General features: G+C 39.7%; 1 protein-coding gene and 1 pseudogene across 1 annotated transcript in view; both read right to left on the bottom strand.

Moving 5' to 3' along the window:
- The window catches only part of LRRCC1 (leucine rich repeat and coiled-coil centrosomal protein 1), a 42,095-nt gene extending 36,063 nt beyond the window's left edge, over window positions 1-6,032 (bottom strand). Inside the window, exon 1 of the mRNA XM_058668768.1 lies at window positions 6,014-6,032. The gene's annotated coding sequence lies outside the window, so the exon portion shown is untranslated. The remainder of the gene's footprint in view (window positions 1-6,013) is intronic.
- Window positions 2,777-3,128, bottom strand: LOC101525605 (large ribosomal subunit protein eL36-like; annotated as a pseudogene).
- Window positions 6,033-15,816: the final 9,784 nt, after the last annotated feature.

The following is a 15,816-nucleotide window of genomic DNA, read 5'->3' as shown; positions in this document are numbered from 1 at the left end:
TGTGAGAGCAAGCACAAGACAGGCGCTTTAATTGAGCAGTAAGATGGCACTGTGCAGGAGTCAGAGTAGCATCTGTTCTGGAAAGGGTAATATGTTGTTGAGAAAGGCGATGAGGTGTGTGTGTGTGTGTGTGTAGGCAGCAGGAACGTTGCAAGAAGACAGAAAATTGGACCTGAATTAAACCTCTGTTCAGAACCTGCTGTGGTTAGCTGGGAAAATGATAATTGTTTTGAAGGCAGGTGGAGATGTGAGATGGTGTGGTGATGGCAGCAGGTTTGTGAGAAAGTTTGGCAGGAGAGGCAAAGGAACTAGACAGCACAGTAGTATTCATGGAAGGGACTTGATTAGTTTGTGTTTTATAAAGTAGTCTGTAGAAACTGGAAGTTGGAGTGGAGAGAAGAAATTTGAGGGAAATGAATAAATTGGAGGGTTGTTACAATAATACATTTACAGTTTTGACTAGCATTTATTGGATGCTTACTGTTGGTCCTGTCTGTCCACTTCTGAGCCAGCTCCCTGCCAAGGCATCTGGGAAAGCGTTGGAGGATGGTTGAAGTAGTTGGGCATTTGTTACCACATTGGAGACCTTGATGGAGTTCAAGACTCCTGGCTTCTGCCAGGCCCAGCCCTGGCTGTTGTGGTCATTTGAGTAGTGAACCAGCAAATGGAAGATATTTCTCTCTCTTCTCTCTCTCTATACATTTCTCTCTTGTCTTCATCCCTCCCTTCCTCTGTGACTTTGCATTTCCAGTAAATAACTTTTAAAAATGAATTTTGTGCCAATGGGGCTTTTCTTCTTTCCAGAGCGAATGTTCATTTCAAGTTTTGGTGGACTATTTTTTAATGCATTCCTTATTTTATCCTACAGTTTTCACTCTTAAGATTATTTTTTGTTTTATACTTTTGCAGGTATAGGGCTTCCCCACTGTCCCTCCCTTTCCTCCTTCTCCCCCCCCCCCCATTGTCTGCTGTATTTTACAATAATATGGTCTTTCAGCCATAGTCTCAACTGCAGCATCCTACTCTTTATGTGTGTCATGACATTGTAGGTAAACTGGGAGATAGTCTAGTATTTTGTTGTCAGGTATGCTTAAGAGTTTCGTTGGGAGCCTGTTTTATTCAGAAGTAGAGATGCATACTATCATTCTTCTTTTATTCCTGGAATTTTAATCTCCATTACACCCTTTGTTTCAGAGCTTATGAGTGAATACTTGTTTACCTATAAACAAATGTTTTGTTTTGTATTTTGGGTGAAGTTGTCATATCAGAGAGAACATATGATGTCTGTCCTTTTGGGATTGGCTTATTTCACTGAGCATATTGGTCTCCAGTTGGTACCACTTTGTTGCAAACTGTAGAGTATCATTCATTGTAATGGCTGAATAGTTTTCTGTAATAGTTTTTTTCATCTTCCAGTGGATGTCTAGGTGGTTACCATGTCTTTGCTGAATTGTGTTGTTATGAATATGGGGATGCAGGTTACTTTCTCATATGTTTGTGTCACTTCTTTCGTATGTATTTCCAGAAGTGGGATTGCTGGGTTACAGGGTAGATGACCTTTTGGTTGCCTGAAAATTCTTCATTTTGACTTCCCTGGTGGCTGCACTTACTCCATCAGCCATGGAATAGGGCACCTTTTCCCCACATCTGTGCTAGCAGGTGTGTTATTAGTGTAGAATTCCATGTGTAGGCAGTTGTCACTGGAGTTAAGTAGAACCTCAATGTGGTTTTTAATTGTGAACCTGAGTATTTTTTGGTATGTTTGTTAGCTACTTGAATTTGTTCTTCTGGAAAATGTCTACTCATTTCCTTCACCCATTCCTTAACAGGAATGTTGGTTTTGCTATTGTTGTGTTCTTGGAGCTCTTTGTATATCCTGGATATGAGTCCCCTATCTGTTGCGTAGTGTGCAAAGATTTTCTCCCATTCTGTTGACTGCTTTTTCACTTTATTGACCTTTCCTTTGCTGTACTGAAGTTTCTTAGTTTGACGTAGCCCCAGTTTTAAAATCTAGCCTTGAATGCCTGTGCTTTAATGACTTTTCAAGGCCTGTGTCTTGTAGAGTGCTTCCTGTTTTTCTATAAATGTTTGTTGGTTTCTGGGTGCACATTTAGGTCCTCAATCCAGGTATAGCTGATTTTTGTGTTAGTGAAAAGTGAAGGTCGTGTTTCTTACTTCTTCATGTGGCTATCCACTTGTCACAATATATGGTGAAGAGACCCATCTTTTCCCTGGATTATTTTCAGTTTTCTTGTTGAAGATTAGTTGGCTGTACATGTGTGGACTCTCTTCTGGGGTTTCTGTTCTATTCCATTGATCTTTCTGTATCAGTACCAGTACCAGATTGTTTGATTATCACTGCCCTTTAATTTGTCCTAAGGTCTGGAATTGTGTTTCCTCCAGCTTGATTTTTATTCTTTAAGATGGCTTTGGCTATTCATGACCTCTTGTGATTCCCAATGGGTTTTTAGATTATTTTTTTACAGCTCTGTGAAGAATGTTGAGATTTTGATTGGGATCACATTGAATCTGTTTATTTCTTTTGGCATTATGGACATTTTGATGATGTTGATTCTACCAATCCAGGAAAATGGTACATTTCTTGGTCTTTTAAGTCTTCTTTTGGAATATCTTAATGTTTTACAATTTTTGCCAGAGAGGTCTTCCACATCTTTAGTTTGGTTTATTCCCAGGTATTTAATGTTCCTCTCTGCTATTTTTTTTTCTACGCCACAGTTTCATTTTCGGGGTGTGCGATCCGGGACAGGCGGGATGCTCAGTCCTTCTTGGCGGCTGCCTTGCACATGGGGGCCAGTGCAATGCTCAGCTCCTTGCGTTTCCTGTTGAGGCGGATCTGTGTGTCCACCCTCTTCTTGATGAACTTGGGATGTGCGTGCCCACCCATTTTTTGATGAACTTGAGTGCTCGTTTGTCCTTGGAGACCTTGAGCAGCTCCACGGCCCGGCGCTCGCAGGGGGCGAAACTGCACACCTCCGGATCCTGTCCCGCAGGAACTTGGTGTGCTTGGTCAGCTGCCTGTGGCACCAGCTGTGCCTCGGCTTGCTCACGTTCTTCATCAGCTTGTGACCTTTATTGAGGCTGACGACCCTGGGGTAACGCACAGCCATGGCTGCCGTTAGCCCCTGGGACCCCCCAGAAGGAAGCTCTCCGCTATTTTAAAAGGGACTTTTCTGACCAGTTCTTTTTCAGCCCTGAAGCTGTTTTTACTGGGGCCATTAATTCATGTTCATTTATTTTGTGAATGAATGAAATATCCTTTTCATCTTTTTACTTCCAGCTTCCATGTGTCTTTGGTGGTAAGATGTGTCTCTTGTAGGCAACAGATAGATGGGTCCTGTTTTTGACCCAGTATGCTAATCAGTATTTATACTGATGAAATTAAGCCATTTATGTTCAAGGTTAATGTTGACAGCGATTTTGTCCTATTATTTTTGCATTGAGATTCTCTCTCTTTCTAACACAGATGAGCTTTACTGGGAATGTTATTCTGGGTTGACAGTTTTTTTGTTTTGTTTTGTTTTAGGATCTGAGATGGGTCCCTCCATTCTTTTCTGGCCTGAAGGCTCTCCTCTGAGAAACCAGCAGTAAGTCTGATTGGTGTTCTGCAAATGTTATCTGACCCTTCTTGTGTGCCTGTTTCAGTACCTCTTCTTCCCAATCAACCAAAGGGAGCTTGGTCATGAGTCTAGGTGAGGATCATTTCAGATCAAATCTATTTTGGGTTCTCTGTCCTTCTTGTATTTGGCTTACCCCGACATTCCCACTGTTTGGGAAGTTCTCTCTTATAATTTCATTGAATATGTTCTGTAATTCTGCTCTTCTGTCCAAGCCTTCAGGAACTCCCGTCACTCTTATATTTGATCTCGTGATGAAGTCATTCAATTTTTGGAGGGTTTTCTTCACTTTATTCAGTTCTCCTATATTTCCAATTATTTGTGTGTCCTCAAATAAAGCATTTTCTAGTTTTGAAATTCTTTCATCTGTCTTGCTCATTCTATTGGTGAGGCTTTAAGGCTTTTTTTTTAAAAATTTTGTTCTGTTGTATCCTTCAGTTCAAGTATTTCTATTTCTTGTGTTGTAGCTTTTATCTCCTTTGTAATATATTTCTTAAATTCTTGCCTTTTTTTTCTCGCTGTCTCTGAAGAGTTTTATCATTTTTTTTTCTTTTTACTTCTTTGTCCGAGAGATCCTCAATGTTTTTGTCCTATTACTCTAAGATTGAGATACTCTTTTACTCATTTTTGAGGGAAAAACCGGTTTCCTAATTTGTTTTGTCGGTTACCCTTGCCCATTTCAGATTTGCAGATTTTCTTTTTAGGCAGATTCATTCATTCTTTCTTTTTTCTTTCTTTCTTTCTTTCTTTCTTTCTTTCTTTCTTTCTTTCTTTCTTTCTTTCTTTCTTAAGATTTAATTTATTTTTATTGGAAATTAAGACTTACAGAGGAGAGACAGAGATAAAGACCTTCCATCCATTGTTTCACTCCCCAAAGACCACAACGGCTAGAGCTGAGCCAATCTGAAGCCAGGAGCTTCTTCCGGGTCTCCCTCATGGGTGCAGGGTTGCAAGGCTTTGGGCTGTCCTTGACTGCTTTCCCAGGCCACAAGCAGGGAGCTGAACGGGAAGTGGGGTCACTGGGATTAGAACTGGCACCCTAATTGGAGTCTGGTGCATGCGAGGTGAGGACTTTAGCTGCTAGGCTACCGTGCTGGGTCCAAATTCTGTCTTTATATTGTGTCTGTCACTCCAGTTTTGTGAGTGGATTGTACTGTTCCCCTTCTGTACACAGTTTCCTGTTTGCTCTTGAGCTAGGTTAATGTCTGGGTTTTTGAGTTTATGGCCTAGGGGGCTTCAGGCTCAGGCTTCTGTGCTTTGGTCCTGCCTCTGTCTCCAGTTTGTGCCATACTAGCTGCCTTTCTTAGCCTTGGGTGTCCCCATGTGGGATCCACCCTAGTTGGTAATTAGGTAACTGTTGCTGTTGGATACAAAAGAGTCATGTCTGGCTTACCTCCAATCTTCTTCAGATGAGAAAGGAGACATCTTGGAAATAGAAACAAGGGCATATCTCACTTTTTTTGCGGGGGAGGAGGGGAGGTGGGAGAGCGAGGGATTCCTTGGACTTCTAAGCAGACATCCCTGTGTTTCTACCTGGTGGTAGAGTTCCCTGCTGTGCTTCTGTGACTTCCACCAAAGGCCTGGGCACATGGTGTGGGTTGTTGCTATCCTAGTTCTGTAGATGCTGGGACAGGGGTGCTGAGGCAGGCACCTGCATCCCTGCAGAGCCACACAGAGGCATGCCCAATCAAGCATGCCTCACTCACGCCACCTAGGGCTCGTGGCACAGGGAAGCTGCGCAGAAGCTGCACACAGGTCCGCAGCCCTGCTGCTTCCCATCTCTCCCAGGCCTGTGCCAAGCAGCAACCCACAGGTGCTTGCAGTTCTCTCCTGGGATGCCCTCGCTCCAGGGATTTTACCAAGGTAGCCTTTACTCTCCCCTCCTGTCTTGCTCGCGCTCTGGGTATCGGAATCAGAGCAACGGGGTCCTGATGTCTGCCTATACACAAATGCATTTGGGTGTTAATTGTCGTTTACTCACTAGGATTTATGTAGCGGATCCCAGTTCACTCTCTGCCCCTCTAGGTTCCAGTGTCCCCCTTTCAGGCAGTCCTATAGCTCAGAGATTTTAGGGTGAGGACCTTCTGAGTGTAGGATGGAGTCTGCTTTGTTTCCCATGTGCCCCCATCAACTGGTTCGCTCCTCAAAGTCTACCTTGATGAAGGGATAATCAGTAGCCCATGGTATTCCCCTCAGGTTTGCCTCCCTTCACAGGTGTTTGCGTCAGCGCTTTGTCCTATGGCTTTTTACCACATGCTATCTCTTTTGGAGACTCCCACGGGAGTCCACCTGCCTCAGTTCCCTTTGTTGTTTCCAAATCCACTAGGCTTTGTATTCGTATGGGTTGGGTGCCTTTGCGTAACTGGGCTGGTGCTCACCTTTCTCTTGCGCTGCTGGCTGCAGCCTCCGGTGTTTCCAACTGTTTGCCTTCGTCCACTCAGCTCCAGCTTCTCTCCACAGTACTCCTGTGAGCTCTGCCCATCTAGTGTGGTGCACTTCCTTCTCCAGCTCTGAGTTGCATCCACTTGGCTCCCACTGCTCTCTCTCCACTCTCTGCCACACTTTCCTCCCCCAACTGTCCATTCTCCCTCTTCCTCTGTGACTGTCCATTCTCCCTCTTCCTCTGTGACTGGCCATCTTTCCTCTTCCTCTGTGACTGGCCATCTTTCTTTTTCCTCTATGATTGGCCATCTTTCTTTTTCCTCTGTCCTACATTAAAAAAAAACATACAAAGCAAGATTTAACATTTTTCTTAAGGCTTTATTGTCATCATAAAATTATATTGGCCAAAACATATTTTTTGTCATAAAAACATTTATATGATAACCATATAAATGTCTTACCACTTACTTCAGTGGATGTGCGCAGATACACACATTTGAACATGATTAGCAAAAATTACTCTAATGAAAACTTAATCTAATGAAATTGAACATATACCTAACTACAAGGATATTTCAACAAGTGTTAACAATTTTTTTTCGTACCCCAGGGCACATTCATTGATCACAACGATTTTGCTGTATTATTCCTGCGTACTCAAGGAGTATTTTAACACTCCTTTTGGAGTTGTATGACATTGCGTTTTTCTGTTTTTTAAATTCTGAAGAGCAATTTTGAGGCTTTGCTTGGGTAGCTGATTTTTGTACCTTCCCTCCAGTTTCTGCTATGCTCTCCGAAAAATGTCCTCTTAGCCATCTCCTTCTTACACAAGCTTGCAAATTGTTACCATTGAGCTTAACTTAATTTAAAGATGATTAACTTGGGAGTTGTTCTTTTTCCAGCCACCTTTAAGGCCAGAGTTAAAATGTATTACATGTTAATTATTTTTTAAAATTAAACATGCCACTCAACAGGGTAGTCACAGCTAGTTAAAGGAAAAAATATTCCAGAAATTCTGCATGGACAGTTCTCCTGTGGAGGCATAATAGTTGTTTTTATTTAACACTACAGTAATATTTTGTAGATAGAAAAGACATTGTGCTTTAAGGGGAAGAATGTCAATTTTGGATTGTAATGGCCAAAACATGTGGGTACCTCTTACTACCCACATGTGTTTAAGGAGCTTGTGATTTTTTAAATCCACATGTATCATCCATAAAAGATAATTGTAGATTACAGGATTAGTTTGATGATATTGAATGAATTAATATATGTGAAACACCTATTAGATAACCTCATAATAGGATTTAATGAATCCATACATTATCATTTTATTATAATTAGTATATATTCATCATGAAGATATATGCATATTGGTACTTATTTATTTTATTAACTTGGAACTTTGAGATTGAAGCTGTGCAGAAGAAAGATATTTTTCTAGATTCTAGATGATGACCCAGTTTTTTTTTTTTTAAAGATTTTATTATTATTGGAAAGCCGGATATACAGAGAGGAGGAGAGACAGAGAGGAAGATCTTCCATCCGATGTTTCACTCCCCAAGTGAGCCGCAACAGCCGGTACGCACCAATCCGATGCTGGGACCAGGAACCTCTTCCAGGTCTCCCACGCGGGTGCAGGGTCTTAAAGCCTTGGGCCATCCTCTCCTGCTTTCCCAGGCCACAAGCAGGGAGCTGGATGGGAAGTGGAGCTGCCGGGATTCGAACCGGCGCCCCATATGGGATCCCGGGGCTTTCAAGGCAAGGACTTTAGCCGCTAGGCCACGCCGCCGGGCCCAGATGATGGCCCAGTTTTAAGCACTCACATTTGGGAATAAAGTACTTAGCTTTTTCTTCATAGATTTTGAAATTAGAGTTTGCAGCATTTACTGTTAGATTTTCATTGTTATATAAGAGTAGTAACTAAGGTTGTATAAGGTATGAGGGTCAGAGAATTCATAATAATAGAAAGCCTTCACAGGTACCATAATCTTGATAATGTATTTTAAATATTTCTCTCATTTTTGACATTAAATTTAAAGTTTCAGTGAGTATTCACTAACATTTTTGGATTTTCCTTTTATTAGATAATTTCAGATTGTACATCATTGTAAACCTAAAGTATTGTCAAAAAAATTTTTTTAAAAGATTTAATTGAAAGAGTTACAGAGACAGAGGGAGAGACAGAATGAGAGATATATTTTTCATCTGCTAGTTCATTTCTCATGTAGCTGCTAACAGCCTGTTCCAGCCAGGTGAAGACAGGAGCTGTGTGCTTCATCCTACCCTCCCACAGGAGTGCCCAAGCACTTTTGTCATCCTTTGCTGCTAACTCAGTTACATCAGCAGAGAGCTGGATCAAAAGTGGGGCAGCCAGGGCATTAGTGGGTGCTGACACGGGTGGCTGGTGCTGCAGACAGAGGCTTAAGATGCTATACAGCAACGTCAGCTCCAAATCAGAAGTCTAGTCATTCTGGTGGTATGAAATCATAACTCATATTGGCCTTGCTTTGCTTCTGATTTGTAAGTAGCCATAGGGAGCATCTGTTTCTATGCACATTTTGGTGATTATTGCTTTCTCTTCTGCATGTACTGTTCATTTATCTTCAGCAACTTTTGTTTTTGACATGAGTAAAATATCATTAGACTTATAGGCTGTGTGTATGAATCCTTTTAAAACAATTTTGTTGAAATATAATTAATATACCTTATGATTCACCCAAAGTGCACAATTAAATGGCCTTTGATTTATGTTTTACATTATTTATTTCCAGAGTTGTAATATATGTATGTAACAAATTTTCTATTTTATCTCTTTTTATGTGTTCAGTTCAGTGACAATAATTATGTTTCACGATGTAACCCATTGCCTCTATGTCCAAAATGTTTTATCATCCCAAGGAGAAACACTATCAACTTTAACCAATAAATCCCATCTTCCTTCCATACCTACTGGTTGCCTCTGAACTCCGTTTCTATGAATTCATTTTCTAGCTATTTCATTTAAAGGAGATCATAAAACATTTGTTCTTTTATGTCTGGCTTATTACACTTAGCTTAACATTTTCAATTTCATCCATGTTATTCCGTGTATCAAGGACTTAATTACATTTTATGACTCAGTAACTTTGTATTGCATATCACATTTTGTTTATCTGTTCATCTGTTGAAGGATGCTTGAGTTGTTTCCATATTTTCGCTAGTGTGGTTAATACTGCAAGAAATGTTGACATTCAACAAGTATCTGTTTCAATTCCTGATTTATATGTTGGGGGATGCATAGCTTAGAATGGAATTTCTGGGTCACATGACATTTCTGCCTATAGTTCCTTTGAGAACTGCTCAATCTCTCACGACGGCTATACAATTTTACAAACTCATCAGCAGTGTTAAGAGGATGATGGTTTCTCTGCATCCTCATCAATAATTTAAAAATTATAGTTATTCTAGTAGATGTGAAATGTGATCACATTTTGGTTTTTGAATTTTCCCTAATGTACAATGATAGTGATCATCTTACAATTTTTTATGCTTATTTTATTTTATTTGGAGGAAAAAAACCATTTTCTTAAGTCCGTTGTTCATTTTGAAAATTATCTTGAAGGGAACAGACAGGAGTTCTCTCTATGTTTTGGATATTTGATGATATTATTATTTTTCAAAAAAAATTTACCGAGTTCGGCTGGAATCAAGATGGAAGAATAGGGTAAGGACATGTTTTAATGGATGGAAAAACATTTAATCAGGATGAAGCTGAGAGGACACATTTCAGAAAATAGGGGAGGACACAACAACAGCAGAGGGGTACCTGGAGACTGACAGGCACATGGAAGCAGCAAAAACAGTGGTGTGGTGTTGTAGTGACTGATAATCCAGTGGCATTCAACTAATGGCCATCTGAACTCCACCAGCAGCCAGAACTCCACCAGCAACCCAGTGGGAACGGACTTTCACTAGGAGCTTGGGAGGTGAACCCAGACAAAGAACTGTCTGTCCTGCTGGTCTGTTTGATTTGACCAGGAGCAGAGACAGAGCAGCAGATCCCAGATGGGCAGTGAGAGAACAGGGTGGATTTCATAGCCCAGTCAGCCCCCTAGAGCCGAATTGGGTGCCATTTGCGTAAGGAGACAAAAGCAAGGGAAAGGACTGAGCATGTGCTGAGCTGGGAGTGAACTCATTTCTGACTCAGTGAACTACAGCAATGGGATATTCTACAGGTTCCACCCAAGACAGGTCTGGGTATCCCTCAGACCTGACAGCCAGCAGATCATGAACTCTAGTAGTGGTACGTCAAGCGCCATTTTGTACACTGTGGCAATAGCTTTGGGACTGCAGGGAACAACAGTGAACTGTGCATGTGCTGAGCTCGTGAGAACTCACTGAGTTGAGTGGATTGCACTGGTCCCGCAGGGAAATAATACCGACTGTGGCATTGTAGGGGTCAAAATAGGTCCGTGTGGTACCCAGACCTAACATCCAACAGGTTCTGGCAAGATCAGTGCCACCAACAACCTAGCTATGGTGTCCCCCTAATCCTGGGACCTGCTCCAACTGGAAGTGGGAGAAAGGTTGCAGAGACAAGGGTGCAGCCTCAGCACGATATCACAGGAGGTGGAGATTGGTGAGCCAGGAGCTGGGGCTGTGGAGACCACGGTGGAAATCTGACATAAGAACCCAGACCTGGAACTCGCTGGAGGTTGTGGCACAAGTGGCTGCAAGCAAAAAGCTGTGTACAAACTGCAATAAGTAAAATCAAACTAGACGTGTGGGTGACCCAGCTGAGAAAACTGCCCCAAGGAGAAGACTCTGCTAACCAGAAGTACAATGACCAAGAGCAAAAGAAGACACAAAGGCAAAATGAATATGATTGAAGACTCCCCTGCAAAGGAGCAAAACCCTATGCCAACCTCAGAGTTAACTGAGGAAGACATTGAAAATATGTGGGACACAGAATTCATAAAACTCATTTTAAAGCTTCTGATCAGAAATGAGAAGCACGTACAAGAGTTCCAAGACTTTAAGGAATATTTTACACAAGCAATAGCAGCAATAAAGCAAATCAAGGTTGATATATCAGAAATTAAGAACATAGTGGAGCAAATGAAAAGTACAGTGGAAAGACTCCAAAATAGAATGACGCAAGCAGAAGAAAGAATCTCAGGATTGGAAGATATTTTCTGTCATTAGGGGGAAGCAAACCAAAAGCTGGCAGCAGAGCTGGATCAGGCCAGAAAATGTATTCAACAATTGAAAGACACTATTAAGAGGCCTAATAAAAGAGTTATGGGAGTCCCAGAAGGTGCAGAAAGAGAAACTGGTTTTACAAATATATTTAATGAAATAATAAAGGAAAATTTCCCTAATCTAGAGAAAGAATTGGGAAACAAGATCCAGGAGGGGCACAGAACTCCCAACAGGCTTGATCAAAAGTGATCTTCATCAAGACACATGTTCATCAAGCTCTCTTCAATTGAACATAAGGAAAAGATCCTTAAATGTGCACGTGAAAAAAATCAGTTGACATATAAAAGAATGCCAGTTAAACTCACAGGAGATCTCTCACAGGAAACTCGAGAGGGAAGAAGAGAATGGAGCGACATATTCCAGACCCTAAAAGAAAAAAAATTGTTGTCCTAGGATAACATATCCAGCAAAGCTTTCTTTTGTCTTTGAAAATGAAATAAAATTCTCCCACAGTAAAGAAAAGTTAAAAGAATTCGCCTCTTCCAAACCTGCCCTACAAATGATACTTCAAGATGTTCTCTTGGCAGAGAAGAGGAATAGCACCTACCAAAACCAAAGGTGAATGCGAAGAACATCCCAGTAAAATGACAACAGAAGACTAAACCAATGAACAACCCATTCCTAAAATGACAGGATCAAAATACTACCCATACACATTAACCCTGAACGTAAATGGCTTAAGCTCTATCAAACATCATAGATCAGTAGACTAGATTAAAAAAACAAAACCCATCTGTTTATTGTCTAGAAGAGACACTTCACCAACAAAAATCAGCAGAAACTATATCACATGGGTTTTGATGCTTTCTTTTAGTTTCATCTCTTCAAAACACTTTCTTCTGATTAAATTCTTCAATGACTCATAGATCATACAGTAGCATCATTTTCTGCAAGAAGGTTCTTGACTTTCATTTCTTCAGCTACACGTTAGTCATTTAGTAGCATGTTATTTAACTTCGTGGTGTTGTTAATTTTTTCCTCTTGATTTTGTTTTGTGGTTTTTCAATTAAGGAGATGTATAGTAGCTGTACAATGGAGACCGTCATCTAGTAACATGTTATTTAACTTCATGGCATTGTAAATTTCTATTTTTCTTTCTTGTTGATTTTGTATGATGACCTTTCATTTGACGGGAAGCACAGTAGCTGTGAAATGGAGACTAACATATCCAGATGTGAGGATACAATATAGCATGCATTCCTACTTCCAGACAAAGATGGACTTACAATGAAACTGTTTACTATATCTTGTCAATAGGGTGGTGGACTCTCTGCCATTGTCCATGCCTGCAATGATGGATATATGACTGTGTATGAAGAAGTATACTTTAATAATGATATAGAGGAACTAGGTGGGGGGGGAATTGGGGTGGAAAATACCAGGAGCCTATGAAACTGTATCATAAAATGATAATAATAATAAAATGTAAAATGTAAAAAAAATTTACAGAGTTCATTTTATCTTTTTTTGCTCACACTTTTGATGTTATATATAAGAGTATTGTCAAACTAAAATCATATGAAATTTACCTTTAAGGTTTCTTCTATTAACTATATGTTTAATTTCTTATGCCATTTATCCATTTTGAATTACCCTTGGTATATGAAATGAGAAAGAAATTCTGTTTCAGTTGTTTTTTAATGTGAAAATGCAGTTGTCTCAGCTCTCTTTTGAAAGGAATAGTTGTTCCCCAGTAAGTAGATACTGTATCATTCTCAAAAATCAAGAGGCCAAAGATGCATAGGTTTTTATTTAGCCTAATTTATTGCATTGGTTGGTATGTCTATTTTATGCCAACACTACACTGTTGTGATTACTGTATATTAGTAGAAAGCTTAGAAACTTGAAAGTATTAGAGTTCTAATTGGCATCTCCTTTTGCAATATTGTTTTGGCTATTTGGAGCCTCCTGAAATTTCATGTGTGTGTTTTTTGTTTTTTTTTTTAAGATTTATTTTATTTTTATTACAAAGTCAGATATACTGAGAGGAGGAGAGATAGAGAGGAAGTGGAGCTGCCGGGATTAGAACCAGCAGCCATATGGGATCAAGGCGAGGACCTTAGCCACTAGGCCACGCTGCCGAGCCCTCATGTGTGTTTTTAATCAGTTTTTTCACATCTTCAAAACAGGCTATTGGCATTTTGGTAGAGATTACCCTGAAACTTGGATTGACTTGGGTATCTCCGACATCTTAAGATACAAAGTTTTCCAAAGATGTTTCTTCATTTATATGGGGATTCTTAATTCTTTTTGCCATGTTTTACAACCTTTCAGCATGCAAGTCTTTTATTTTCTGGGTTAAAGTTATTAGTAAATCTATTAGGTGCCATTGCAAATGGAGTTACTTGTTAATTTCCCTTTCACATTGTTTGGTTATATATTGAAATAAAATTGTCTTGTACCCTAAAACTGATTAACTCAGTACTAATTCTAGCAGATTTTAAAATATACTTTTGGGAATGTTCTATACTTTCATAGATAACCCTGTCATTGTAAATAATGATAGTTTTGCTTCTCATAATTGGAATGTCTTTTAGTTTTTTATTTTCTTGTGTAATTGCAGTAACTAGAAATGTCAGTACATCATTCATTAACAATAGTGTAAGCAGGAATTCTTATTTTTGGTAAGCTTGAAAAGTTTTAGTCTTTTACAATTGGCTAGGATGTTATCTGTGTTTTTCTGTTTGTCCTGTTAAAGGCCCTTACATTATATTTTCATGAATTTTTGTCATTATGAGTAAATGAACTTTGCAGATACTTTCTTTGTTTATATTGAGGTCATTATTTAGTTTTCATTTTTGTTCCAGTAATGGAATGTATTACATCTATTTATTTAATTTTTGAAAAGTTAAAGAAAATTATTAGGCAAAATTCCAGGGAGAGAAAATGAGAGAGAGAGAGACAGAGAGAGAGAGAGTGAGAGTGCACTTTCAGCTATCCCCAAATGGCGTCAATGGTCAGAGTTGGGCCAGACTGAAGGCAGGAGCCAAAAGTTTCTCCCTGGCTTATTCTGGTTTCTCACATAGCACTTGGGTCATCTTCCATTGCTTTCCCAGACACATTAGAAGAGAGCTGGATCAGACATGGTCTAGGCTCCAAACCAGCACATTTGTTGCAGGTGGAGACTCTACTTCATGCCACAATCCTAACCCCCTAATTATTTCTTTATGTGGAACTATACTCATATTTCAGTATAAATTCCACTTAACCATGATATATAATCATTTCAATAAGTTGCTTGATTCACATTCTTGCATTCATTTTAGGATTTTTACATTTGTAGTCATAAGAGATGTTAGTTTACAATTTTATTTTCTTGGAATATTATTAAATGGTTGTCAATATCTAAGTAATATGAGCCCAGTGCTGTCAACTGGGATTTTTTCCCTCCTCTTCTTCCATTTTTTTTTTTGACAGGGTTTTAAAATGTTGGTGTAATTCTTTTCATGCTTACTGTAATTCACCAATGAAGCCATCTTTTCCTGGGTTTTCCTTAGGGAAGAAAGGTCCTAAGTATTGAATCAGCCTCTTCACTTGAAAAATGAGAAAAAAAGAACAACCTAAATCCAAAGCTATCAGAAGGAAAGACTTTTAATAAAGAAAGCAAAGGAAGAGATTGAAGATGGCTGAATGGAGAGACCCTGCAGTTGCCTCCACAACAGAGAAAAGGAAACAGTAATGGAAGGACTCAATTTCTAGAAAAGCTGACTGAGGGAAAACTTCAGTGAAGAAGTGGCAGGAACCCTAAACAGCACAGATAAAGTACACATAAACAGAGGATCACTCACTGCAGTGTGCACCCTTGCCCTGCTTTGAGGGACACTTCAGTTTGCTGGAGAAAGGTAAGCCCAAAGCTTGACAACCGGTACCAATGCCACAGACCTTAGATTCTGACTACAAGAGAATGTCTCTGTCCTCGGTGGCTTTATTATTTTTCTTTGTTAGGAACTTACTGATAAATTCTAAGGGCCACAGCAAATGCATGGTAATTACTACAATGCAACTTTAATGCTCATGCTAATGTAATATTGATGAAAGAGGACTGATTCAATGTTGTTCACGGATATTATTCTAAGAACAACGACACTTCCCTTTGTCCCTCCCCTCCCTCTTCTTCATCTTCAATTTCTCCTTGCTCTCTTCCTCTTCTTTCCTGCCTCCTACTTTCCTTCCTTCCCTGCCTTTTTTCCTCCCTTCCTTTTTTTGAGATAACATTTTAAATTTACATTATAGTCAAAGGCTTAATACTTAATATGCCACAAAGTAAAGAATTCAACAAGTACAAAGTGCAAAGACCCTGGTTCAACAGGAAAACAGGCAAGGGCTATATAAATACATAATAATCAAATGGAAAGATGTGCACTTCACTCACATGCAGCAAATTTTAAAATACTCACACAACATTAAAACTGTAGTAGCATATCATTCCCACCTATTGGTTTGACAAAGATATAAAAGTTTATCAAACCTATATTTGCGGCAATACTGATAAACCAGGAGTTTCTTTGCTCTCACATATAAGGGGAATGATGTATTTGTCATTCTGTGTCTGGAT

Source organism: Ochotona princeps, chromosome 9 (genome assembly GCF_030435755.1).
Source record: "Ochotona princeps isolate mOchPri1 chromosome 9, mOchPri1.hap1, whole genome shotgun sequence".
In the NCBI taxonomy this organism is placed as follows: domain Eukaryota; kingdom Metazoa; phylum Chordata; class Mammalia; order Lagomorpha; family Ochotonidae; genus Ochotona; species Ochotona princeps.
Note: the sequence above shows the minus strand (reverse complement) of the source record. Positions and strands in the feature narration are given on the sequence as shown.